At 43.5% G+C, this 27735-nt stretch overlaps 1 long non-coding RNA gene across 1 annotated transcript in view; it reads left to right on the top strand.

Moving 5' to 3' along the window:
* The window catches only part of LOC144617062 (uncharacterized), a 100040-nt gene that overhangs the window by 9717 nt on the left and 62588 nt on the right, over positions 1-27735 (top strand). The window lies entirely within an intron of this gene.

The raw sequence follows: 27735 nt of genomic DNA, 5'->3' as shown, positions 1-27735 counted from the left end.
TTTTGAGACAGAGAGAGAGCATGAATGGGGGAGGGACAGAGAGAGAGGGAGACACAGAATCGGAAGCAGGCTCCAGGCTCTGAGCTGTCAGCACAGAGCCCGACGCGGGGCTCGAACTCACGGACCGTGAGATCGTGACCTGAGCTGAAGTCGGACGCTCAACCGACTGAGCCACCCAGGCGCCCCAAGATATATTTGTACTCAGATAATCTTCTCAATATAACTCTGTAAAACAGGGTTTTATAGTTGAAGAAACTGAGGCATAGTGCAGTTGGGTCACTTCAGGATTCAATAGCTGGTGAAGGACAGAGCCAGTGTTTAAAAGTGTGTGCATACAATTCTTAGCATGATACTCTTGCTGGAGCCATTTTTGGAAACTGAGCAAGCTGTGGGTGTGTAAAGGTGGTGGCTTTTATTTCCCTCAGTAAGCTTCCATCAGGTTAGAGGATAGGACCGGCCAGAGGAAGTGAAAGAAAAATGAGAGAAAAAAAGATATTGCTTGTGAAATTAAGATTCAGGTTCCAGCATGTGTTTATGTGGTACCAACTAAAATTCTTTAGATTTCCAAGATACTGGGAGGCAGGGAGGACACTCAGCCTCTTCTACCCCACCTGAGTAATTTCATTTGTTCTATTTAGTTGATGGAGGAATCATGGACAAGTTGTTCAGGGAGAAAAGACTGGAGTTGTGACAGACAGTGGGCATTCTAGTCTTCACCTTTCTTGGAAGCTGAGGCTATGTGAAAAGAGAAGATGGGCAGTAGCTGCCCATGAGCTCATGAGAAAAAAAATCTCAAAGCAATGCTTAAGTGTTACACTAGCAAGGCCCTCCTCCCCCAGACTTCTACTTTCAAACATGAGAATTTCTCCAATGATGTTTTGAAGTCTCCCATCAGCACAGAATTGCTTATTCACTTTGTTCAATCCATACATAGGTGTTTATTGAGAATTGTCTGTGTGCCAGGCACTTTTATAGAACCTAGAGATATAAGGATGAAAATATGGACAGGTATGATGGCATTAGCAACTATAACAAAAACTGTAATATAATGAACAATGGTACAAACAACATTAAAATTAATAAACAGAGTAGGATAAAATAGCACTGTATATGCCAATTATCAAGTCAGTATCCATAATATGTAAAGAGCACTTATAAATCAACAAGAAAAAGACACACCCAGGGGCGCCTGGGTGGCGCAGTCGGTTAAGCGTCTGACTTCAGCCAGGTCACGATCTCACGGTCCGTGAGTTCGAGCCCCGCGTCAGGCTCTGAGCCCCGCGTCAGGCGCTGGGCTGATGGCTCGGAGCCTGGAGCCTGTTTCCGATTCTGTGTCTCCCTCTCTCTCTCTGCCCCTCCCCCGTTCATGCTCTGTCTCTCTCTGTCCCAAAAATAAATAAAAAACGTTGGGAAAAAAAAAAAAAAAAAAAAAAAAAAAAAGACACACCCAGTAGAAAAAAGAGCAGAGAATAGAAACAAGTTATTTCCAGAGGACTGGGGGGGAAGGCCCTTGCCTTGTATTCAGGGTTTAGCAAAGGAGGAAAATTCATTTATAAGTGATAAGTGCTGTGAACAGAAGTAAGTACAGAGGAGTTACATCACCTGTGTGTTAGTTTCGGAAGTTCAAAGGTAGCAAAAATCAACTGAGTAAAAATTACCCTTAATAGATCTCTTAAATCCCCAATGTACTGTTTACCTGATTTTGTGTATACAAACCTTTACCTCTTGGCATTTAAGAAGCACTGGTAGAGACTAAGTGAAGGAACAGAAAGAATACAGAGGTCTGGAGATTCAATCAGTTCTGTTCTTCCAGTGGAGGGATATAGGCCAGGTTGGGCCTGTTGGGTTTGAGGTGTCCTGGGGACCTCTGGTTGGAGCTTTCCAGCGCAGTTGTACACATGGGTTTAGGCTTAGCTCAGAGCTGGGAAGAGAGTACTGGGACCTTGCATTGAGAATCAGCTGCTGCTGGGGAGCCTGCGTGGCTCAGTCAGTTAAGTGTCTGACTCAGGTCATGATCTTACAGTTCTTGAGTTTGAGCCTCACATCGGGCTCGCTGCTGTCAGTGCAGAGCCTGCTTTGGATCCTCTGTTTCCCTCTCTTTCTGCCCTTCCCCTGCTCATGCTCGCTCTTTCTCTCTCTCTCAAAATAAATAAACAAACATTAAAAAAATGTGGTTTGCACATGTTACAGTCGCTACTCTAACTCCCAGTTTCCATATTAATCTCTTGCCTTTTGTTTTCTCTTATGCTTCATTAGTATTCAAAAAAATTTTTGGAAGTAAAATTCACACAACACAAAATTTACCATTTTATTTATTTATTTATTTATTTATTTATTTATTTATTCATTTATTTATTTAGAGATAAAGAGCTAGTGTGAGTGGGGGGGCAGGGGGGAGAGAGACTGGGAGAGAGGATCCCAAGCAGGCTCTGTACTGTAAGTGCAGAGCCAGAAGTGGGGCTCGAACTCATGAAACTGTGAGATCATGACCTGAGCTGAAGTCAAGAGTCAGATGCTTAACCACTGAGCCACCCAGGTGCCCCTTAACTGTTCTAAAGTGTTCAACTCAGTGGCTTTTGGTACATTCACAATGTTATGCAACCATCACTGCTATCTAATTCCAGAACAGTTTTGTCACCCTGAAAAGAAACCCCTTATACATTAAGTGGTCACTTCCCCTTTCCCTTTCCCCACAACCACTGGCAACCACTAATCTGCTTTCTGTCTGTATGGATTTTCCTATTCTGGAAATTTGCTATAAATGGAAACATATATGTGGCCATTTATGCCTCATCACATGGCAAATGCTTTCAAGGCTCATCCATGTTGTAGCATGTATCAAGTGCTTCATTCCTTTTTATGGTTAAACCATATTCCATTTTAATAGATACACCAATTAAAAAAATCTGTTTATCAGTGGATGGACATTTGGGTTGTCTCATTACTCTTTTTAAAAATATTCTTGGGGGGGCGCCTGGGTGGCTCAGTCGGTTGAGCGTCCGACTTCAGCTCAGGTCACGATCTCGCTGTCCGTGAGTTCGAGCCCCGCGTCGGGCTCTGGGCTGATGGCTCAGAGCCTGGAGCCTGCTTCCGATTCTGTGTCTCCCTCTCTCTCTGCCCCTCCCCCATTCATGCTCTGTCTCTCTCTGTCTCAAAAATAAATAAACGTTAAAAAAAAAAAACTTTAAAAATATTCTTGGGGTGCCTGGATGGCTCAGTTGATTTGGTGTCCGACTTTGGTTCTGCACATAATCTTGCAGTTTGTGGGTTTGAGCCCCCCCCACCATCGGGTTTGCCTCTGTTAGTGCAGACCCCTATTTGGATCCTCTGTCTCTTTCTCTCTGCTCTTCCCCCACTTGCACTCGTTCAAAAATATACTAAGCATTCAAAAAATATTCTTTGGTGTTGTATATAGCTTATAGCCACCTCAAATTCTTTTTCTTTTTAATAAGGCACAAGACAGATAGGCAATTAAAATTTATATATGTGTCTATGTATGTATATAGCTGCATGTAAGATTCTGTACAGTGACCAATACAAATAAAGTATTGTCATCATTTCTGAGCTCAGATAATAAAGTGTGGTCTCTAATTATTCAGTGAGGTATTCATCCATTATTTGTGACCAGTTCTGAGTCTCTCCTGGGTCCCTACATTTCGCTTAGAGGTTAAGGTGTGTCTGGAGATGTGATCCATTTGTCCTGGTGATAACTGCTCACCTGACCCACTGCCCCTCACCAGCACAGACACCTCTTCCTCCTTGGAGTCAGGAACAAGAAAAGGGAGCAGGATTGGACTGCTTTTCCCAAGTCCTTTTTGTTCTTTTTTTTTTTTTTTTTTTTTAGGTTTATTTATTTTTGAGAGAGAGAGGGAGAAAGAGAGAGACAGAGCATGAACAGGGCAGAGAGAGAGGGAGACACAGAATCCAAAGCACAGAGCTGTCAGCACAGAGCCCAACTCGGAGCCCAAACTCACAAGTGGTGAGATCATGACCTGAGCCCAAGTCGGAGGCTCAACCGACTGAGCCACCCAGGCGCCCCTCCAAGTCCCTTTTGCTGTTTACAACCATGGATGGATTTGAATTAAAATGAGGTCATGGGCTATTAAGATGACAGTGCAGTCTGTGGGGTGCGTGAATCACCTGTGTGTGTGAAATGCCCATGGCTGTTTGGTAGAATTCAGTCTCCAGTCTCTGTTTTCTTCTGTGGGTGGGTTTAGGAGTGGATAGCAGACGTGTCATTGGAAATGAATGTGCTCCGTGGGCATCCAAGATCACCTCTCTGCCTCTACCCTCCCCCTTATCTGGACTCACAGAACAAAACTGCATGAAAAGCCTTCCTGAACAGGAAAAAGTGGCCAAACTTCAGTTGGTTCTGTTTTTGGAGAACTTAGTTATGTGCAGCAGCCTGAGCCGTACCTTGATGGTGGGAAATAAGGATAGGATCAAGGCAAGGATGTGCAGTGGGTGTCTTTAGGGCCACTCTGCCTAGTCAGTAGTTCTGGAGGGCAGCTGAGGAGGCCAGGAGAGATTCTTCCTGGCTGTCCTTGGCTATTATTGATGGCTGTTCTACTGTCTTAAGAACATGCCAAGAGAGAGTCAGAGTGCTGGGCTGGTCTCTGGGAACAACGACAACAACAACACAGTGTCTGAAATCAGTTCAAGACATTCAAGGATGGGCCAATTCCTATGGCTTTTTTTTTTTTTTTTTTTTTGGTGGGGGTGATGAGCCTGTCTGGGGGCATAAATTCCTAACCTTTGAATTCTTACCAGAAAGTGTGGCTGTGTAGTCCTGTGATGAGGTCACTCAGAGCCACTTTGTAGATGCAGAATTCCAGGCTAATTGAATGGAGCAGCTGGCTCCAGTGGGCATGTTTTATGTTCTGTTGATCTCCAGAACTGTCCTGTGTGGTAAAATGTACTCCCCACCCCCCACCCCACCCTCCCATAGGCAACTTGGTGAGCAAGGTGGCAGCAGCAGAAGAGGGCGTGTGGACACTGGGCTGGTTGGGTTGGTTAGGTTGGGTCTCTGACCAGGTGAGAAATGTCAGACTTTGGGTTCTTTAGAAGTTTAAGTTAGACCATGGTTTCAGATCTGGGTTGCAGATCTCATGAGAAGTAAGAGAAATTGAGTGCATTAGAGACATAAGATCACTAGAGACAGCCCATGTTCCAGTTCCAGAGGGCCCAGGAGGGGGACAGTGGGCCAGAAGCAGGATCACATATGATGCAGACTCATGCACACATGTGATGTTCCTGTGTGAGCACATGTGCACTCTGAATGTGGTGTGTATATGTGCATCTAGGGTTTGTGTGTGCAGAGGGTGCTGGATGTGTTTATGTTTTGAGACCAGTGTGCAGATGTGAATGTGAGCAGGGGGCCCTAAGCACTTGCAAGAACTTTGGTATGTGAATTTAGAGGTTGGCAGGTGTGCAGTGGTGTTTGGGTTGTGGGTTGGGCTGCTTGTGAATTTAAACCTCACATGTGGTCAAGGCCAACTGTGCTAAGTAACTTGTCTTCTGAGGTTTGCTGTTCTTAAAGGCTGTCAGGAGTCGAGAATCTGGGGTTGCACTTAGATCTTTTTAGGGTTTCATTTACTGAAATTAATGGAGCTGTGAAACCTACTGCGAGAGGTAAGTAGAATTACTGGGATCTTAATAATAAATGCGTGCTGACCATTCTCAGGAAAAACTTTCTCCTGCAAACCTCTGACTTCTAGTTTCTGGTCCTAGCTTCTGAGTTCAGATGCCTTCCACAGGCTATAAACTCAAAGACAACTCATAGGTTTAAATTGTATCTCGAGCTGTCAGCAACTCGGATGGACCATACTTGGGGGGAGAGAGAAGAGAATCAGAGTCACCTTAGAGTTGGAGAGACCTGCAGAGCTGTTGACGAACTCCTGGGTGAGTTAGGTGTGCTGAGTTCTGGATTGGGTTATGCTGGCTGACCATGGATGAAGAGATGCTTCTGGACATAGTGGCTCATGTGCAAGACCACGGTGTTGTTGGGCATGGACTCTCCACACCCCCTTCATGTGCGATGGTGTTAGGATTTCAGGCCACCAGCTGCCCGCCCATGGTTTCAGGCCACAGTAGTGGATCTCCAGTAGTGTTTCTGCACCTTTTGTACCACTTTGGAAAGGTAGCAGTGCAGGTTTCTGGAAAAATGATCAATTGTTCCTAATGGACAAAGCCCTTTAGTTTGCAACCAGTCGATACATGTTCACAAAATCAATATTTTCCCACAAAACTATGTGTTTTCTGGTGTTTCAGGCAGTGTTAAAAGGTAGCAAAATCCACTGGTGCCTTCCATGCACCAAATAGATGCTGAGCTGCCTGCCCTTCACGGACCCAGGATTGCTCTCCGCACCCTGTGAGGCAGGCACTATTATCCACCTTTCAGGAATGAAAAACAGAGGCACTGAGAAGTTAAGTAGTGGAAGCTTGTGTGCTTCACCACTCTGCTAGTCTCTTGTCTCACATTCTTAATATCTTGGCTACATAGAATCCCTTTCTTCATCTAAAAATTCACTGATAGGAAAATGCATTGTGTTTGAAGGGAGAAGCACAATCCCAACAGATTCCACATAGTGACAAAACCCAGTCCCTCTACTGAGCAGGAGAAAGCCTAGGCTGGAAGCAGCAGACTGGAGCATCCCAATCCGGGAACCAGCTTCCTGCAGCCCACAGCCTCCTGGTGGAGGGAGGGGGAGAACCTTGAGGCGTGGGGGTGGGTACAAGGTGGGGGGCTGGGGGATAGGCTTGTGGGGCCAGCCTAGAGAACCTTTGGTTTCAGGCCCTTCTAGTAAAATTAGCCCAGTGCTCTGTTTCCAGTGATAAGTGGTGGGATTTCATCCCTCCAACAAAGACCCTTTGACACATTTATTAATGAATTATTAAACATGATGTTTGGAGACATTTTCCTGTTAAAGAATAATCCTCAAGTCCTTGAAAATGGATCAGTGCCCCTCCTAAGTCCCTTTCAAAATCTTCCTCCCCACCAGCATAGCTGCTGGGTTTTGTGCCCTGAGACTGACTGAGGTGCCTTGCACAGGCCGCCACTCTTTGTTTTTCCCTCCTCACAAGTTAATTTTCCCAGGGTCATGCGGCGGCAGCTCACTATGGACACAGCATTTTCCTGCAAGATATTTTCTGAAGCCACCAACAGCCTTTTGGTTTTCAGCATCCTCATTTAAAGAAATTTGCATTAACAGCTCTTTGGGCCCCCTAATTTACATACATGTTTGAAAGGGCAGGAGCTTGGGGAATGCGATGAAAAAAACGTGAATGTGCTGGTATTGCATGCTCCGCAGGGATGCCCACAGCTTTCAAAAAGTAGACATTTAACTTCCAGTTATCTCACTATGTTTCTGTGCAGTGATGGAGTCTGGGAAGAAAATAAATGCTGCTTGTTCGTTTTTTCCTACCTTTGCCTCTTATGACAGAGAACAATGAGGGAACAGTTTTTTTTGTGTGGAACGGTTTTTCTGGGGGTGGGGGAAACAGGGCATTAATTAAGACCCATTAGGGAATGAAATGGAATGTGTCCTAAAGGAGCCGAAAATGTTTTGCAGTTAGTACCGGATCTGATTTGGTGCAGTACCCTACAGGCAAGATATCTTTGAGTTTATGATTCTGAGAATCATTTTGACCTGTGGGTCAAAATACGATTATTTTGAATCAGTGATGTTGTATATTGTTTTATTTTTTATTTTATTAAAAAAATTTTTTTTAAACATTTATTTATTTTTGAGATAGAGAGAGAGCATGAACAGGGGAGGGTCAGAGAAAGAGGGAGACACAGAATCTGAAACAGGCTCCAGACTCTGAGCTGTCAGCACAGAGCCTGACGCGGGGCACGAACCCATGGACCGGGAGACCATGACCTGAGATGAAGTCGGACGCTTAACCGACTGAGCCACCCAGGCGCCCCAATGATGTTGTATATTGTTTAGAAATTAGGTTGGATCTATGACATTTGCCAAGTCCTGTTGAGACATGAATGTAAGTGTTTTGTGCTTCATATGGTAGATCCTAGCTAGGGTAATTACCGAACCACAAGTATAACTCCTTCCAAGTTTTACAATGGAAAAAAAAAAAAAAAGACAAGGAAAGCCTTGCGTGCAGCCATATTTTAAAAAAGAATATGAAAAATAAGATGTAAATTTGAGTGGCATGAAGTTTTATTTAGACCTGTTGAATCTGACTTAAACTGGGATCCATGGATCCCCTGCAAAGGAGTTTATGTTTAGAATTCTGAATTTCTCTAATTGAAAATTAGCATGTCCTTTAATTATGAATGTAGGTGACAAACCACATAGCATTAGCAGACCTATGACTATAAACAGTAGAAATGACAGCTATTTCCATAGCACACTGAAATTATTTCAGATATGTCAAAAGATGATTTGCTTCACTGCTTTACAATTATGGCAGTGACTAGGCTACCCCCTAAATTTTGTGTTAAGTGTTTTTAAAAAAATTGTTTTTAATGTTTATTTTTTTTGGCCCTGTGATCTGTTTACCAAGACCCTCAGGTGATTCTAATGTTCTGTAAAGTGCGGTACCCCATGCTTAAACCATCCCTTATCTCTGGGATTGAATAAAATTGGAGGCAGCTGTTCTCCACCACATGCTCGACTCTGCTATTTGCTCTTAGCTGTAGCTGGGATGATTTCGGCTTTTGACCCATTTAGGCTTGCCTTGGCTTTGGGAGCTTCTAGCGCTTTGAGATTTATCTTTGGGACTGAACATGTCTTACTCTTAGGCTAGTTTACTTTATCAAGGCTACAGGCAAAAGTGATCCTCATCAGCTGGATTCCAACAGTGGACGGGGAAGCTTGGAAGTAGGGGTATGGGTGTGGGTTGGCTGATGTGCTTAGAGTAAGTAACTCGTTCTCAATTCCTCTTAGCTTCACCTTTGCCCTTGGTGTTTGTCCACCTCTTCCCTGCCCCAGTCCACATATGTGAGGCAGGCTTTTTATAGCTTGACTTTGGTCACATTGGGAATGTTTACACCATGGGAATCACAAATGCTTCAAATCAAGGTATTTTTTATTTGTTTTTTCTGTTCTGTTTTGGTTTTTAAAGAGTTCGTTTATGAGCACACCTCTGAACTCATGATTTAAATAAAAACTGGCACTAGTTTGTGTGAACTTGAGAATGTGATTCAACCTGTTAACTATCACTGTACACAATTGAGAAAACATAATAGGTCTAGATAAGAGAATGGAAATGATACATAATTCAAAGAAAATTATATTTGACATTTTGAGTCATTTCTTCCATGCTATGCATTTTGTTTAAATATTTGAGATTATACAATTTGGCATTCTTTTTATCAACCACCATTATATCATAAGCATTTTCCTATGTTTTTATTAAAATTATTTGAAAACATGTTTTTTAATAGCTGTGTTAATATCTCACTCTTGCGATTAAACACTACCTGATCTGCATTATACATGATGCTGCAAGGTCTCTCTTTTTCTGCATTTTAATTGTTTTCTTAGATTATATTCCCAGGAGAAAAATTACTGGATCAGCTTTTGAAGTTTAAAAACATAATTCCAAATTGTTTTAGAAAATGTTTATACTAGTTTATATTCCGCCCCAAGTGGAGAGGGAGTAACTCCTTTTAGTTGCTATGTTGACCACACTGAGAGTTCTGTTTTAACATAGAAACCAGCATTTTGGCACATTGCATTTGGAGATCTGTTTGTTGTCTGATAGCTTTAGAAGGAGACAACCAAATTTGGAGTATTACTAAAAAAAAAATGTTGGTATCATGACAATTCCTTAGGCTCTACTGGGGGAAGGAGGTTGGCCAACATGAATAGAAATGATAGTCATATTCTTTTTATGTGCCAATCTTTAGGAATTTGAATGCATTGCAATGAAAGTTGAAATATGAAGAGAGGTTTTGCATATGGCCATATTGAGTGAGGGTGACATTGACACATGGTTTATCCCAGAGCAGTGGTGGCTGGGAAGTTAACCACTATACTTCATTCTTCTGTTGCTGGAGACAGTGTAGTCCTCTTCCATCTAGGTGGTGGTAGGGTGGGGAGTGAGAAGCAGGAGTGAGTGAGGGGGATGTAGCCAAGATTGTACCACTCCTTTTATTAATTAAACATTTAAAACAGCAGCAGCAACCTTTATTGTTTTATTCTTATTACAAAAGGAATGTATGCTCAACATAAGTTAATTTGAAAAATATAGACAATCTAGAATAAATATTACTCAGAAAAAAACCGACTACTTATCAGTTGCATTCTTCCAGTCTTTTTTCCTGTGCACCTGTATGTACATATAGTTTTTATCTTTTGCATATGCAATTTTATTTATCTATTTTTAATGTTTATTTATTTTCGAGACAGAGAGAGACAGAGCATGAGCAGAGGAGGGGTAGAAAGAGGGGGAGACACAGAATCTGAAGCAGGCTCCAGGCTCTGAGCTGTCAGCACAGAGTCCGACGCGGGGCTTGAACTCATGAGCTGTGACATCATTACCTAAGCTGAAGTCAGTTGCTTAACTGGCTGAGCCACTCAGGCGCCCCTGCATATGCAATTTTAGACAAAAAAGGCATGGTGTACAAGCTGTTGTATGCTTTCCTTTTTTCTTCCTTTTACTCCCTTTAAACTGAATAGACTGTAAATACCTCTCTATGTCATTTAATAGCCTTCTAAGCATCCTCTTAAATGTCTGCCCGATATTCTATATATGGATATACTATTTTTATTTAAGCCATCCCTTATGATTGGACACTTTTGCATCATGTGTTTTACATTATTGTCAATAATACTTTTTATCCACTGAACCCTGGGTTTTATAGCTAGCAGCTTTGTTTGGGAACAGTTCAGAGAGAAGCTGACTCAGTCCTAGAAGGTCCCAGCTGACCGACTCCAAGACGGATTCTTGTGCTTGTGCTTTGCACTTCTTTCCTCTCCGACCATTCCCCTCTCTTGCTCTCACAGATCTATGACACAGGGAGGTACAGGACTCTCCATCTTCCCTGCTCACTCTGACTTGTACTTCATCTCAGGAGCCCACAGAGCCTCCGACTGAGATGATTCTAACTATACCATGCTGCCTCTGCTGCTTTTGTGCTTAAAATAATTACGGGCACTGTTAAACAGTAAGGTGGTAATGTGAGGATTAGGAGAGAAATGACAGTCTCTTGCCTGACCCCTGCCAACCTCCAATAACCTATCACTCCTCAGAGGTAACCAGTTATAATTTTTTAACTTGTTTCCATATTTTAAAAAATGTTTATTTATTTATTTTTGAGAGAGGGAGAGACAGAGAGAGTGCAAGCAGGGGAAGAGAGCAGAGAGAGAGAGAGAGACAGAGGATCCAAAGCAGGCCCTGTGCTGATAGCAGAGAACCCCACATGGGGCTCAAACTCACAAACCGAACCATGAGATCATGACCTGAGCTGAAGTTGGATTCTTAACTATCTGAGCTACCTAGGCCCCCCGTTTCCTTATTTTTGTATAACATGCTTACATAGCATTTCCTCCATTTTCCATTTTATCTATTGTTTTCCTACTATAAATTTAGAGTATTCTGCTTAGAGTCTCCAATTCCACACCCAATTACATTCTATTGTTTTAATTTTTTTTAATGTTTATTTATTTTTGAAAGACAGACAGATCATGAGTGGGAGAGCGGCAGAGAGAGAGAGGAAGACACAGAATCCTAAGCAGGCTCCAGGCTCTGAGCTGTCAGCAGAGAGCCTGACATGGGATGAACTGTGAGATCATGACCTGGGCTGAAGTCAGACCCTTAACTGACTGAGCCACCCAGGCATCTGCTAATTATATTCTATTGATAGAGCTATATAACAGTTTGAATTAGATCAATATTTGGTATTTACATCACTAAGAGTAGGTAGACATTGTTCACACCTGAGCCAAGTAGTGTACTAGAATTATATTTCCTTTTTTTGTGTAACATTTCATTTTCCCTGCAGTCAATAATTGCATTTGGGGGGGGGGGGGGAAAGGACTCTTCATTTGCACCTGTTACTAATATATCCCTAAAGTCTCTACCAGAGTTTAAAAATTCCTCTCCACATGGTCAAAACTATCACATAATTTTTTAGTCTCCCCACTCCCCTTTTTGGGAGACATTTTTCCTAGAACGCTTTATCCATTTTCTCCTCAGCTGTCCTAGGACTTCTTTTCATCATTATCTTTGGAATTCACTTAGCTTTTCTCTTAAGTGGGATTCCTGTTTCCAGGATCTCTTGTCTTTCTCTTTCTTAGTTTATTCCATTGGTGTGCTGGTAAATGTTTAACAACCATCTGGGGAGGGGCAAAGAGAGAGGAAGTCATAATTTGTACTGTTGCTTATTTCTGTGGTGTTCCCACCTTGGCCAATTTTAAGCCACCAATGTGATGTTACTAAATTTGGTGTATTAGAGTTCTCCAGAGAAACACAATGAGTAGAAGATACATATTTAGCTCCTCAAAAAAAAATATGTATATTCAGATTGATAGATAAATAGAAATCTCTATCTGTCTGTCTCTATCTGGAGACATTTGTAATGAGGAATTGGCTCATGTGATTATGGTGGCTGAGAATTCCCACCATCTGCCTTCAGCAAGCTGGAAGACCAGGAAAGCTGGTGGGATAAATCTAGTCTGAGTCCTAAGACCTGAGAACCAGGGGAGCCATGGGTGTAAATCCAGGAGAAGATCAATGCCCTGGTTAGCAGGCAGCTAGGAAGTGAAAGAGGCAAATTCTTCCTTCCTCTGCCTTTTTGTTCTCAGACCTTTACTGGATTGAATAATGCCCACCCACAGTGAGGAGGGCAAGATACCTTACTGAGTCCACCAATTCAGATGGTAACCTTATCCAGAAACACCCTCACAGACACACCAGCGATATTATTTAATCTTGGCACTCTTTGGCCCAGTCAAGTTGACATAAGGGTAATCATCACACTCAGAATTGGGAAGAGATGCTCTTGTGGGCTGGTAAGAGCCAGCTACAGCATGCCGCTGGGTTACCACCTTAATTTTGATGGAGCACATATTCTAATAGCTTTCTGAGAAAAGGTATGTGGAAGTAATTGTTTTGAAAACTTTCATATTTTTTGAAATGGCTATTTTACTCACACTTGATTGACATCTTGATATTAAAATCTGGGTGGGGAATGGTTTTCACTCAGAACTTTGGGGGTGTTGCTCCATATTTTTTTTCCTATTTCCTTTGTTGCTGGGGAGAACCCCAGTGCCATCCAGGGTCTAATCCTTTGTATGTATCTTACTTGTCTTTTTTGGAAGCCTCTAGAATCTTTTCTTTATCCTTGATGATTGTAAATTTCATGATGATGCATTCTGCCTCCCAATTGTTCAGAATCCTTAGCAGATGTTTTTCAATCAGGATGCTCATCCTTTTCAGTTCTGAGAAACTTTCTTATAATTCTTTGATTTCCACTCTTCCATTTTCTTTTCCTAGAACTCTTGCTTGTTGAATATTAGATCTCTTGTTTTGATCTTCTATTCTTTCTTTCTTTCTCTTGCTTCTTTCTTTCTTTGTCTCTCTCTCTCTCTCTCTCTCTCTCTCCCTCCCTCCCTCTCTCCTTCCTTCCCTCTTTTAGATTGCCAGAAGTTTTTCTCAACTATGTTGTAGCCCTTCTATGTAACATTAGGTGTTCCTGTCAGGTTAATGACACTTGGGTGTGGGGCCATGTCCTATATGGGGATGGGGAGGGAGGCCAGAAAGCCTAAGAGGTAGTCTACCAGGTCTGGTGAAAGGAGAGCATGGCCCTCCCATCCTCCCAGCCTCCCCTCAGCCTGCATTCTAAATGACACATCTTAATCTTAAAAATGTAGAATCTCATGAAAGATTACTTTAAATTTTATGGTGCCCAGTGTCACAGTCACATTTGTTTATTTTTGAGAGACAGAGAAAGACAGAGCATAAGCAGGGAAGGGGCAGAGAGAGAATGAGACACAGAATCTGAAGCAGGTTCCAGGCTCTGAGCTGTCAGCACAGAGCCTGACATGGGGCTTGAACTCACAAACCATGAGATCATGACGTGAGCTGAAGTTGGACGCTTAACCAACTGAGCCACCCAGGCCCCCCAATAACAAGGAGCATTTTGATACTTAAATAGGACTATTACTATTCAATGATGGATTTGAATTGTCTTCTTCCAGCTGCCTTTCATCCACCCTCCCTTGACCAAAGTAATGATAATAAAAATGGCTAAGGTTTATTGAGCATTTACCATATCCCAGGCCCTGTTCTAAGTACTTAACATGTATTTATTTCAGTCTTACAAAACCCAATGAAGTAGATGGTTTCATTATTCCCATTTACAGTTGAGGAAACAAAGGCTCAGATAGGCCTAGGGATACACAGCTAGTAAATGTAATGTTGAGACTTAAACCCTGCAATTAACTATGGATTGTGCACTACTATGAAATCTTCACGGAGTGGGTTCTGTATGTGGATCCTTCACTTGAGGAAATCCAGGAGCCCAGGGAAGTTCTCCCCAGAGGGGAGGCTGAGTATCCCAGGACTCAGCTCTGAAGCTGGGTGAGAATGCACAACAGGCTTAGCAGATGTCCCAACCCACAAGGGAGGTGGTTCCTCGGGGCTGAACACCCTTTACAGCTGTCCCCAAGAGCAGCCTTGACAGGCCTGGCCAACAGTGGCACCTCTCCTGTGCGAGCAGCCTTAACCACTAACACTGTTTTGCCTCAGCGGCCAGGCTCAACTCCCGACAGGCCTTGTTTAAACAGGCGGCTCGTAACAGCTGGGGCTGGCTCAGCAGAGCGTGCGGGCAGCCAAGGATGTTCCGAGTGCAGGTGCCTGTCTCTGAATGTGCAATCATGCAAATCCGAGCACCCAGACTGACGTGAATTGAAAGCCTGGTGTTCAGTTCCAATAAACTCAACTGTCTATTGCCAGAGCAGCCTGGACTGGCAGTCTTCTACTCATCAATTCAAATGAGCATGTGTGGTAATAGAGGACAGAAGTGTGGGGTGAATCCCAATCAGGGCTTACTCCCTTTGGGTAGGCAGCATCTGAGAAAGGCTTTAGACATCTTTCAGGGAGTAATTCTTATAGGAACTGGTCATGAGACAGAAGGTGTTGCTGGAGAAGGAGGTGAGGGAAATCACACTCTCTACTCATAGGATCTTGGAAATCACTGGATCTTCCCTCCACTGTTTTACAGTGAGGTGTAAAGGTGAAAGCCAGCAAGATAAGGAGGTCCCAGGGGCACACAGCTCACCCACAGGCTAGAACCCTGGTTCCCGAGTTTTGGTTTTCCTTTTAGCCATTCCACCCATCAGATTGTCCCTTCTAGCTCACTGCTTTGAGCACCAGGTCACAAGTGAGTTTAACACCAAACAACAGCTCTCTCCCCAAAGTCACTCAAGGAGACTAGTGATAGCAAACTTGGTATAATGTGAAGAACTGAAAGGGTTGCTTGAAACAGAAAAGGGGAAGCTGAAGGCAGGTTGTGGCGCAAATATCTGGGCATTGTTTCAGGGACAAAGCAGCTTGAGGGGCCACAAGACTTGTTATCCTCTCTCCTGACACTGTTCTCATAGACTCTCAAAGAGCCTTCAGAACTGGATCTTAACTGTTAAATGTCTGCTGTGTGATGGTTCTCACGTTGCCATTAATAGTAAGCAACTCCAGCGAATAAAAAGCAAACCTGGGGCGTCCGTTCTCTACCAGTAGAACAACATTCTCTTTGGTCCATCTGGCCAACCAGGACTGCCCTACAGCCCATGGGCCCTGTCACATAGACCTTTGACAACTCCCCCTGCCATTCACTGCACAGCCCTGCCCTCCCCTGGCCTCCAAAGTCCATGTAAATGCTCTAGAGATGAATCTCATTAGTCTCCTAATTTGTAATAAGCACCAGGATTGTATTATTTAAATGCCACAGAGGCCAGTGCAAGGGGCATGAATTAAATGGTATAAGCTTCTTACCTCTCAATCACCAATTCAGGAAATCACCTTCAACAGCATCTTTAAGCTCACCTGCCAAGCTGGTCTATATGCTTAAGCCCCCACACCATCCCTCCAGGCCAGGTTTGGAGCAAAGAGGCTATTTTGGCTTCAAATGGTGGTTATACAATTTCTATTTTTTCACCGTACCCCCACCTGGTGTAGCACATCCCAGGAGAAATGGTAAAAATTAAGATGGATACACCTAGTTACTTGTAGCTAAAAATGAACACCTCAGATTTTAAAGTTCAAAAAAAGTTCTAGAAAGCATGGATGGAGGATGGACATACATCTTCTATGTTAACTCAGGCAGCATGCAAACATCATTACAATCCCAGTCTTAGATGGAAGCTGACTTGTAGTTTCACACCCAAATTCTGAATTCCTGGGAGAGAGAATCTGATTGGCTTTTCATGGGTCAGGGTGTCTGTGGTTGGTCCAGTCATCAGAAGGCAGGGTCACCAACACTGGAAGCCTACCCTCATAAGATGCTTGGGGGAAATTTCTCAAGAGAAAAGGGGTTTCTGGTGAAAAGATGTCTGCTCCCATTTCCTAATTGAATATCCAGGTTAAATTGCCTATCTGTCACCAAGTAGTCTATTTAAGTTTGGGGACTGCTAGCCAATTTCCCCAAGGCCAGACAGCCCTGTAGTAAATCAGCTTCTCAGGTGTGTAGAATCCAGGCTCTATGGAATGTCAAAGGGAGCAGTGCCCTTGAAACCATCTTCTTACAACTCAGACGTATAGCATTGGTTTAATCCCTTTCTTTTTACAGATGAGGAAACAGGTTTGGGGAAGAGACAAGCCCTGCTCAAGGGCAGCCCATCCCCAGCAGATGTTTCATCATGTAGGGAGGCTGGAAGAACCACCTTGCTAAATCCTTCACCAGCCATCAGCACCGCTGTGGAAATGCTGACTGGATAAATACTGTATCTCAGGGCAAGATTTGTGGCCCTCGGAGGCCTTCCTGTAACAATGCCTAAGGAGGTTTTAATGATCTGCCTACCGGGCATTTCCGAAACATTCATTTCAGAGAAGGCCAAGGTGCTCAGACTATAATTCTGAAGCTAATTTCTCCCTGGACTCTCATGCCCTGGCAGTAAGAGAGAGCGAACAAGGAGAATGACTAGGATTGCGCCGTCCTTGATTCTTGTCCTTTTGACCTTGTGCTGCTGAAAGAAGATGGGCTTGGTGTGCCTTTTTACACCTGCTTCAAAATGTTGTTACAGAGGGCATACAAGGAGGGGAGGAGAGAGCCATTGCCCAGTGCCTCTGCCTGCAATATATCTTCTTGTAGTTCTTATGCTCTTAACCCCAAGATCACTGGGAACCAGTAGAGTGCAGGATTGAGCTGGGGGTGGAGGTGGGAGTGGGCTGATGTGAAGAGGGGGCATTGTCACAGCTTCTTTGAGCACACTGTATCCCAGATCATGAGCAAGCGGAAGGATTAGGGAGGAGAAGATGAAAGGTAAGCCAGGGAAAATAGGTGAAGGAAGTAGGTATTAAAGTAAGAAGTGAAATTCGTGGGAAGCATATCCAATGCTTTGTCCATGCTCAACTGGATTAGGAACATATAATGAAAGCAAACAGATGTAATGGGGTGGGGATGATTAATGGTGTCTTGCGATACGTCAGGAAATGACTTTGTTCAGAAGTGCTACGAGAGGAAATTGAACTTAATTCTTTTAGTTTTAGTCACTTAACTTCTTAGTACACACCTGTAAAACCAGAAAGGAAGAGAGGGCTGAGGTTTAATATGTTGTTTGCAAAGTAACTTGAGATATGAATGTCTTGAGAATGTGCTTCAGCTTTATCAAGGACTAGGTTTTTCCTACATGATTACTGTGGTAAGTGGATGTCCCCAGTGGTGACTGGTTAAAAGTCATCTTCCAATGAAATGAAAGTACAGCTTCTCTCCAACTACTCACTCCAGAATGGATTTACTGGCTTTCAGAGGCCCAGTGAAGGTTTATCTGTACCATAAACCCCACGACACATCTTTCCTCCTTGGAGTTCTTATACTGCTTATTTTCCTTCACTCATCGTTGCATTGCATCACTTACGGTTTTGTATTACTAGTGCACTGTAGGGGGATCTGCATCTTTCAGACTATTCTAACATGGGACTTATGGCAAGACGGTCCTGCCCCCTTGTAGAAGGCAATGACTACCCAGCTAGAGTCTCCATTTCTCAGTCTTCCTTGGAGCTAAGTATGGCTGATGATGGAATGTGAAAAGACATCCACAGTTGTTCCTTGCAAAGAAATTGCCTGCCCTTTCTTTTCTCCCTCCTTTCTTTCCAAGTGGCTAGACTATCAACTACCTATGCAATAATGAAAGAAGAGGAGGAATGTGAGACATGGATTGGCTTTGCAAAATTGAGTTGCCTACCTGCTTTGGACTGTCCATCTGCCCCTTGATTTGAAGTAAGAGAGAAAGACATTGATATCTTGTTTTAGCCTCCGCAGTACTGATATCATTGTAGCAGCTTATCCTGTATCTAAGCTAATAAAGAAGTTAAATGCTTTGTGTTTCTTTCTTTCCTTGTTAGTATACAGATGTTTTCTCCCAACCTCCTGGGAAGATATGAGGGTTCTGTCCTTCTTGCTTCTCAGGAAAGGGGATTGATTTTTCTCTTGAGTTCTGGGTCTGATGGGTACCATGTTATGAAAAAACAAAAGAGGGTTTGAAGAGGAGGTAGAGGGAAGGAGATAGGGATTTCATTAGTGCTAAAAAGGATATGGTGGTAGGTGGACAGAGAAGACGCAAGGAATCTTCTCCTGGGTGGTACCAGGAGCTGAGACTGAGCCCAGAAGTTATTAAGGGGGGAGAGGGTCTGCTGTGTGGATAGAGATGTGAGTTCAGAGCTAGCAAAAGACTAGCAAGAGGAGTACTGTTCAAGTCCCGTATGGAAATTGAGTCATGACATTTGGGATGAGCCCAGGTACTATGCTGGCAGAACTTTGTGTAGGTATCTGGTGAGGCCTTCCCTTCAACATTTGGTAGCTTGACATCCTACTATGCTCCAGGACTGTGCCCAGCCCCATTGATTACCCTGTGTCAGCTCTTCCCTGCATCCTCCACCTTAGGGTACTGCCGGATGCAGGAATAGGCCTGGGGGGAGTGAAAGTTCCCCCAGCATCTGAACTTAGCAGTGAAATTGCCAGATTTAGGGGAAAAAACCCAGGACGCTAATTAAATTTGAATTTTGGGCAACAACATACACTTTTTTTGTATAAGTATGCTCCATGCAGTAATGCATGTGTTTTATCTGGCTACCTTATCTGGCAGGAGGGTCTCTAGAAGTCTCCTGAGCTGGGCCAATGGTAGTAACACCTGTGTCACATTGTTCTTTCAGGAGTGTGGATGGTACAAACCCAAAGTAGGAAGATTAATTCCAGTGCCACCCATGGCATGAGGATGAAGTGAGGGTCCCCACTGACTGTAAACTACCTGGAGGGCAGGCACTAATCAGATGTATCTGATGATTCCATTCAGCACAAGCAGAGGGATGGGCACAGGCTTGACACTCAGTAAAGCCTTGCTGCCAACTTGAGTTGAAAGGTCCTGTGCTGAACTGAAGGGAGCAGTGGATTGGGAGTCAGGAACCTGGGTGCTGTTCCTGGTGTTGTTTTCAATTTGGCATGTGCTCATCAGCAATTTTCTCTACTTCTCTGGTTCCTGTAGATATAAAATAAGGGGTTTGGATTAGAACTTATGGTTTTAACTTGTGTCCTTTAGCAAAGTGGGAGAGGTAAGAAGAGGGAGGATCCAAATAGGGAGGACCAGATCTGCGTTGCCTACTGGAAGCAAATTACCAGCAGCAGCTTGGTATATGACACACAGCATCTATTAAGAGTCAGTTAACAAGATTGACCTCATTTTCCCCTTTTCCTCCATTCAATAGATTTGGGGAAGTCCATTCTCCTGTGATTCTTCTCCCAAGATGCTCTTAGGGAGCTCCAGAGTGGCTCCCTGGCCCAGAACATCAGCTTGGTAACTGTGGTCAGAAAGTCTGGCCAGTCTGCCCAAAGGCTTGCCACCAACTACCATTGGGGTTGTCATGGGGACACCTGGGCCATCAAGCTCAGCCGCAGGCTTCTCTGCTCATTGCTGCCCTGCTACTCTGGCACCAGAACTCCAGGAAGAACCAGACCCTCTCAGTTAGCTTCAATCCCAGTCACAGGCCCCTCCCTCCCTTCCTCAAGTCTAACTTGGGATGGACTCCATGATTCATAATCCACAGCACATTTCTTGTTTCTCAGGCATTTGCTCGTAGCCTCTTGGGCTGGGAGATGAGGAGGACTGATGGTTCAGTATGAATTTCTCTCTAGGAAAAGCCGTTTTTCTTCTGCTTTTAGGTGCGCAGTGTGGCTTGAGAGATCACTTCCCATCCCTTTCTGTGGCAGGTACATGCAACTATGAGAAACCCTCATGGTTGACTTGTCTTTTGTTGATGGAACTGAAAGGCTTAGTCACTTCCCCAAATAAAGGGAGTGGGCTCCAAAGGAAGTGAGAACCTCTGCTTCTAGAAATCAAAACTAAAAGCCACCCCTCCAAATAATTATTCCCTCACTGAAATTTAAAAAAATAATTAAAAAAATCTCTCTTTACAAGGTTCTCTACTATATAGCCAATGTCCTGTGTTAGGTTTCATTAGAGGACTACAGCCTTGCAGGGAAGGTGAGAGTAATATGAAACAAAACCAGAGGGCATAGAACAGGGCACCACCGAATGGCATCAGACGTCAGTCCTGGGAAACGTGAGGAGTGGGAGATGAGGCAGGGCTTGGGGCATCCTAGAGGCTTCCTGGGAGGAGACGGAATGTGAGCCAAGCCTCAAAGGATGACTCTGCTTTGAAAAATCAGAAGGAAGAACATTCAAGATCAAAGTCCTGACATCATGATGAGGTATAAATGAGCATTATTGTGTTTATGGGAAGGTGAGGAAACAGGGAGTGGCACTGGGTATCCTCACTGCCTTTCACGAAGTAGGATAGAAAGAGGATTCATCTAGGTGGCAACTCTGATCAACTGGGAATGGCTTCCTGGGGTGCTGTGCTGAGAACAGAATTAAGGCCACAGAGCTAAGTAAAGAGGAGTGCTGTCATTGATTAGTGATGTTTGCCATAGGTACAGGAGGAGAGAGGAGTGATGTATGTTTCAAGAATATGTCACTGTGTCCTAGAAACTGTTGGATGCAAGTTCAAAATAACCTCCAGTGTGGGGACTTTATTCCTCTTTCCTGTCCTGAGTTTAAGTCAGGTAGACACTGGGAATAAACTCTGTGACTTTGAACAATATCTTACTACGTTTCGCCAAGCACCCAAGCCTAACTGTACCAATTCCCCACTCTTGCTTTTCTTTTTTTTTTTTTTTTTAACGTTTATTTATTTTTGAGACAGAGAGAGACAGAGCATGAACGGGGGAGGGTCAGAGAGAGGGAGACACAGAATCTGAAACAGGCTCCAGGCTCTGAGCTGTCAGCACAGAGCCCGACGCAGGGCTCGAACTCACGGACTGTGAGATCATGACCTGAGCCGAAGTTGGCCGCTTAACCGACTGAGCCACCCAGGCGCCCCATCCCCACTCTTGCTTTTCATGCTGGTCTGAGAAGCCAGGGTTCTTGTCTCTGCTCCCTGGTTATAAAAGAGAACAGTGTTTTCAACTGTGACAAATAACTTTGGTTCAAGGGAAGACGATGAAGGCACCAAGAGTGGAAGAGAACAGGGGAAATTCTGCCTGTGGATACTTGCTGATACTCATGTGAGTGTGTTATTTCCTAATATGTGGCACTGGGCTTGTATTGCTTCATGTACCCAAGTCTTATCTCCCTATCACGGTTTTAAGTTCCTTGAGGTCAGGGACTGTGATGTCTTTATCTTAGGGGTTAAAGAGACAGGAACTGGGTCTGTGCTCTTTGCGTGTCTATCATGCTTTGCATATGGTGGACGTTTGTGTCCTTCAGAGTGTTAGATGCTTATAAGATGACTGTTGGGTTGCATGAGAGTCCTGCTGATGGCTTGTCTGCTTTAAAGAAAAAAAACTGAGCTGTGATCCTTGAGTCTAAGCAATTGGCAGAACATAACAATGTGCCATTCATTCCACCTCCTGTTTCGACTTTTTTCTTAGAGCCTGAGTCTTCTCTCAATTCACAGGATCCTCCCTGGTGGGTGGAGGTGGACTGTGTGGGGACAAAGAGAGGACTGGCTGGATAGTGTATCTTTATAAATATTCTCCCTGGAGCCTGCAGAGTGGCATTTTTCTGTCTGCGCTGAAGTTGTCCAACTGGTATTTTCAAAGGATGCCTTTCTGCAAAATTGGAGCCTGGAGGGTGACTTTTCAGGAAACAGTCTCTGGTCTCTGATCCATTAAAAAAACTGTACACTGGTAGGCAGATTGTGCCACTCCAGCAACAAAGTAACCTGGCATGCATGATAAGAAGTGGCTGGGGTGATTCTGCATCATGGCATTAATGATGAAATAACACAGTAGGATTGTGGAAGGATCAGGGGACGTTGAGTTGTGGAGAGCCAGTCAGCTAGACTTACAGAGCATAAAATGGAAGGCCAGCTTAGCCCAGCTGGAAATGCTTTGTAAAAGTAGAAAACAGGTTTAAGAGTACATACACCTTACAGATAGATAGGAGGTGACATCTATAGACTATCTATAGATATTGGGGTGCCTGGTTTGGTCAATTGGTCAAGTGTCTGACTCTTGATTTTGGCTCAGGTCATGATCTCACAATTCCTGGGATTGAGGGCTCTGCACTGACAGCATGGAGCCTGCTTGGGATTCTCTCCCTCTCTCTCTGCCCCTCCCCAATTTAAACGCGCACATGTGCACGCACACTTTCTCTCTCTCAAAATGCATAAATAAACTTAAAAAAAAGAGTATCTATACGTATCATTGTGTGGGTTTTGAGTTTGCCTGCAGCTTCTTAAACTATCTTTGACGGGAGAGCTTTCTGGCAAGCAAGACTAAGTAAAATCTCCTTACTTTCAGATTTTGCATCATGGTTGTTTTTTCTAGGATGGTAGACAGTTGACTAGAGAGTTTATGCTGAACATCTCGCTGCAGGAGCTTAGAGCTAAAAGGGAGCACTAGTGTATGAGCTACCCTGCCCACTTTGGGTTCTAGCTGAGAACAATGAGACCTACATGGGTACCTGTACCTGGCCTGTTCACATGCTTTAGTTAGTGACCAGCCCAGGCTCAGGACTCAGCATTGCTGCTTCCAGATCTGGGCATAGTCCACCCCACCTCCCTGGCCTTTTGGAGGACAGGAGCTCAGCTGGCTCTGGCTCCTCTGAGGTCTAGAGAGGAGCCCTTGCCACCACTCTGATCTGAAATTGTTGCCCCACCAAACTCCAGCTGCCACACCATCTATACAACATGGACAGCATCAGGCACCTTGCTCAACGTAAAGGAGAGTTACACTTTGAAAAAAGGAATACACCGAAAATCACAGCCCGGGCTGGTAAAAACCTACAGCTCACTGTAGAAAAGATGCTGAATAATGTGGATCTCTAATAAGTGTTAGCAGCCGTATTGAGTTAGTAGCAGTTAAGGGTATGACCTCAGGGCAAGTCACGTAACCTCTTTGTGCCTCAGTTTCCTCATTTGTAAAGTGGTGCTAATGACAGTATCTACCTTACTGACTTCTTGAACACACACACACACACACACACACACACACACTTTATAGTCCTTATAATGATGCCTAGTACATAGTAAGCAACATAAGGACAGTTGGTAATACTTGCGTGTGTTATTACCTAAGAGTGGCCCTGGTCTTATATTGCTTCATGTACCCAAGCCTTATCTCCTTATCAAGGTATAAATCCTTTGAGGTCAGGGACTGTGCTCTTTTTATCTTAGAAAGTTACAGTGACAGGAATCAGGTTGGCTATTATCATACTAGTTTTAATATGTCTCCAAATGGTTTTGGTTGTTGTAGCTGTTTACAACAGCAATTGAGCAACTGCCCCGTTGTATAAAGTAGCTCACTCAACTTTTCCACTGTCCATATGAACAAGGCATTAAAACCACCTGCTGCAGGGGTGTTGTTGGGGCTCCATGCCTCATGCCCTCAGCCTGGATCATCAGCTTCCCTCTTACCAGCTTCCTGCTTTGAATACTCGCTGACTGTCCCAGCTTTTCTTCCTTAGGGTTTTCTCCTGAGCTGTTGGAGGTCTGTTAAACCTGGGAATGCAGGAGTGAATGCTCCCTTGACAAATGAAGGACAAGACCCTCCTGCCTTTCTGATGTTCTGCAGTGAAGTACTTTCTACACTAAGACCTGTCACACTTGAATGTGAACCAGAATCACCCAGGGCTCTAATTAAAATGAAAATTCTGATTCAGGAGGTCTGAGGTGGGACAGGATTCTGCTTTTCTTCTTTTTTAAAAATGCTTGCTTATTTATTTATTTATTTATTTATTTATTTATTTATGGGAGAGAGAGAGAGAGAGAGAGGGAACACAAGTTGGGGAGGGACAGAGACAGAGGGAGATACAAAATCTGAAGCAGGCTCCAGGTTCTGTGCTATCAGCACAGAGCCCCATGGGGGGCTTGAACCCATCATGAGATCATGACCTGAGCCAAAGTCGGACGCTTAACCAACTGAGCCACCCAGGTGCCCCCGATGATTCTGCTTTTCTAATCTGCCCCCAGGTGATGCTGGTGCCGATGATCTATGGACCATACTCATAGTAAAAAGTTCTATGGGGTTTCTTCAGTAATTTCCTCACGAGATAGAACAAGAGTTGCCCTGCAGTGGTACCCAGTGCAATAACATGCTCGTATTACTCTTCTCTCCTTTCCTGTCTCAACTCTCCCTGGCTTCCTGGGATCACCTCCCAAATAAACCACCTGTTCTGCATCCAAATTTTTGCTTGGACTCTAGAGCATCTACAGTAAGACACCCCCACTGATGTGGGTCACACACACATATAGAGATGGGACACCAGCCTGGGTCTGATCTCTGGGTTCTTTGTACTACACCTTTATACCTTTGTGCTGTACTCCCTCTCTAGTAGACTATGACCACTTTAGATTTTGAGTTTAGCTGCAGATAACTGAAAACCCAAGTAACAATGGCCTAAGCACAATAGGAACTCATTTTTCTTGTGTAAAGGCAAATCCCCAGGTATTGAGTTGATGATGTTGATTTGGTGGCTCAGGGATTTTTAGCTGAGTGGCCTCTGAATCTCTTGGCATTTTTGTCATGGTTGGAAAAACATCGCCACATCTCCTGTCGTCATGTCTGCATTTCAGGGAGGAGGATGAGAAAGACTGAAGGGCAAAAGGGTACATGCCAGTTGAGAATGCTCTTTCCCTCCTTCTATGAACTTTCTTTGAAGCACTACCTAAAAACTCCCCCCCAAGTATTTCAAAGGCTGAAACTTTCACGTGGCCACTGCAATTTATAAACACTTTGGAAAAATGTAGTTTTTTTTCTGAAAAATTGGCGTGTTGCTGTCCCAACACAACAGGCTGTAGCCAATCACTCCTGTAGGAGATTAACTGGGGTTTCAGGAGGGTTCTTTTTGAAGGGCTTTACATGAGTTTTCCAAAGCTCTCTTGTGTCAAAATGGGGGGTGGGCAGAGAGGGAAGTATTGGGGGCAGAGGAAGTAGAGTGTTGTATTCCTGTTCTAGACACCTTCCTAGGCACCTCCCTGGTACCATTCAAGGGCTGACCCTTGGCCTGCAGGATTTGACTGGTCAGTTAAAGAGCAGGGCTTTAACTTCAGGCTAGGTTGACTTTCTCCCAAAGTATAAGAACTCAAAAACAGTTTTACAACTTCTGGGACTAATTTTTCCCAAGGACCTCCATTCAACCAGCAGGAGAAATTCATATTCTTCCTATTAACATAAACTTAATCCCATTTCTAGTGGACCAATGACACTTATTATAACCCTGGTCTCATACAAGGAGGAATCTGCCTCTTCTCTGCCTGGGTTATGCTTCAAAGCTTGATAACATTGGCTCCCCAAGATAGATAATGACCTCAAATAATTTCTCCTTGATCTGTAGTTTCTGGTGTCCCCACTCCTCCCAGTACATCATTCTATTGTGCTCCACATCTCAGCCAGGTAAGTACTGGGTTATTTAGACAGGTATCTTACCCACTCACTTGTGAGCATCTGCAGTTTCATGTTTTTATTCTTATTCTTCCAAATGCCTGGAGCAGTCAGTTAATTAATACAGCAATGATATAACCGAGAAAGATCCCTTTTCTCCTGGAACTTGGAGTCTTCTTCTCAAAGTAGGTCGGGACTTTAAGTGTGTGTTGACTGATTTAATTATTCAAAGAATGGTAAAAACTTAAATATAGAAATGTTCTTGAAGATGTTTCCTCTGTATTTTGAAGTCAGGTAGCTCAGCTCTACTACTTAAACTCACTGTGTAAATTTAGGCATATCAACCCACTTGTTTGTCCTATTTCACCACCTATACAATGGAGCTAGTACTAATAATGTATATTTGAGTACTTATTATGTGCCAGGTGCATGCATTAACTCCGTTAAGTTCTTAGCATTGAATTCTTATAAGGTGTAAGTAAATTAATATGTGGAAAATTCTTGGCATGGTATCTGGCACATTGCAAGCTTCCAAATGTAGTTATTATAATCCGTTCTCAGTTCTTTCCTAATATTAATGTTGGGTTGGAGATCTGTTTGCAGTGTCTATTTGTTTCTTCTTTTTTAACTCAAGGTAATATGGAACCATTCTCAAGTCCTCCAGAACCTTCATGCTTGTCTCTATGTTTCAACCACGCACGTTGATTCCTCTGGGCTACTTGCTTCAAATTGGTCTGTTACTCTTCACCCCGCTTCTTCTCTGAAAGCATTTCCTTCTCTTGGTGGTGGAGGTGAAAAATGAGTGTATATTTCAGGCTTTCCAATGCTTTCTAAATTTCAAAGTCTATCTACATAGCCTTACTGACAACTTTTTTTCTTTTCATATGATAACCAAAAAAAAAAAAAAAAAAAAATTGTAAGTGGTAAGAGTTGGGTCAAAGGACGCCATCGTTATAATACATTATCTCTATAAGGTGTTTTATAGTTTATAAAGCCCTTTCACCTACATCTTACTGAAGTCTCACAGCAACTCCAGGTTGTCTTCATTGAAATCTTCATGACACAATTGCCCATTAAGTTTGAAAGCAGGTTTTAAGGGAGAGGAGAGCTGCCTCATGAAATCATCTGGTGGATCCTTACTTTAGAATTAGCTAAGCTCTTACTTAGTTAAGCTCTTTGTGACAAGCTTAAAAATGGGCACTGTAGGTAGGGAAGGAAGACTGAATTATTATTATTATTAATTATTATTATTTTAAAATGTTTATTTATTTATTTATTTATTTATTTAGAGAGAGAGAGAGAGAGAGAGAAAGAGAGAGCGCGCATGCACGCGCATGAGCTGGGAAGGGGCAGAGAAAGAGGGAGACGGAGTATCCAAAGAGGGCTCTGTGCTGACAGCTGAGAGCATTGACGTGGGGTTTGAACTCACGACTGTGAGATCATGCCCTGAGACCAAGTTAACTGACTGAGCCACCTAGGTGCCCCAAGGAAGACTGTATTTTTAATGATGAGCTTCCTGAGGAAAGGGATCATGTCTGTCAGGGAGCGTCCCCAGGGCTCAGGTGAGTAAATGCTTGTTCAATGAGTAAGTGAATGAATGGTGATGAAGAGCTTAAATGCTTCATTATTTGAATGATCACAACCGAAATTATTCAAATTTAAACCTGTTTAGT

Source organism: Panthera onca, chromosome C1 (assembly GCF_046562875.1).
Source record: "Panthera onca isolate mPanOnc1 chromosome C1, mPanOnc1 haplotype 2, whole genome shotgun sequence".
Lineage (NCBI taxonomy): Eukaryota > Metazoa > Chordata > Mammalia > Carnivora > Felidae > Panthera > Panthera onca.
Note: the sequence above shows the minus strand (reverse complement) of the source record. Positions and strands in the feature narration are given on the sequence as shown.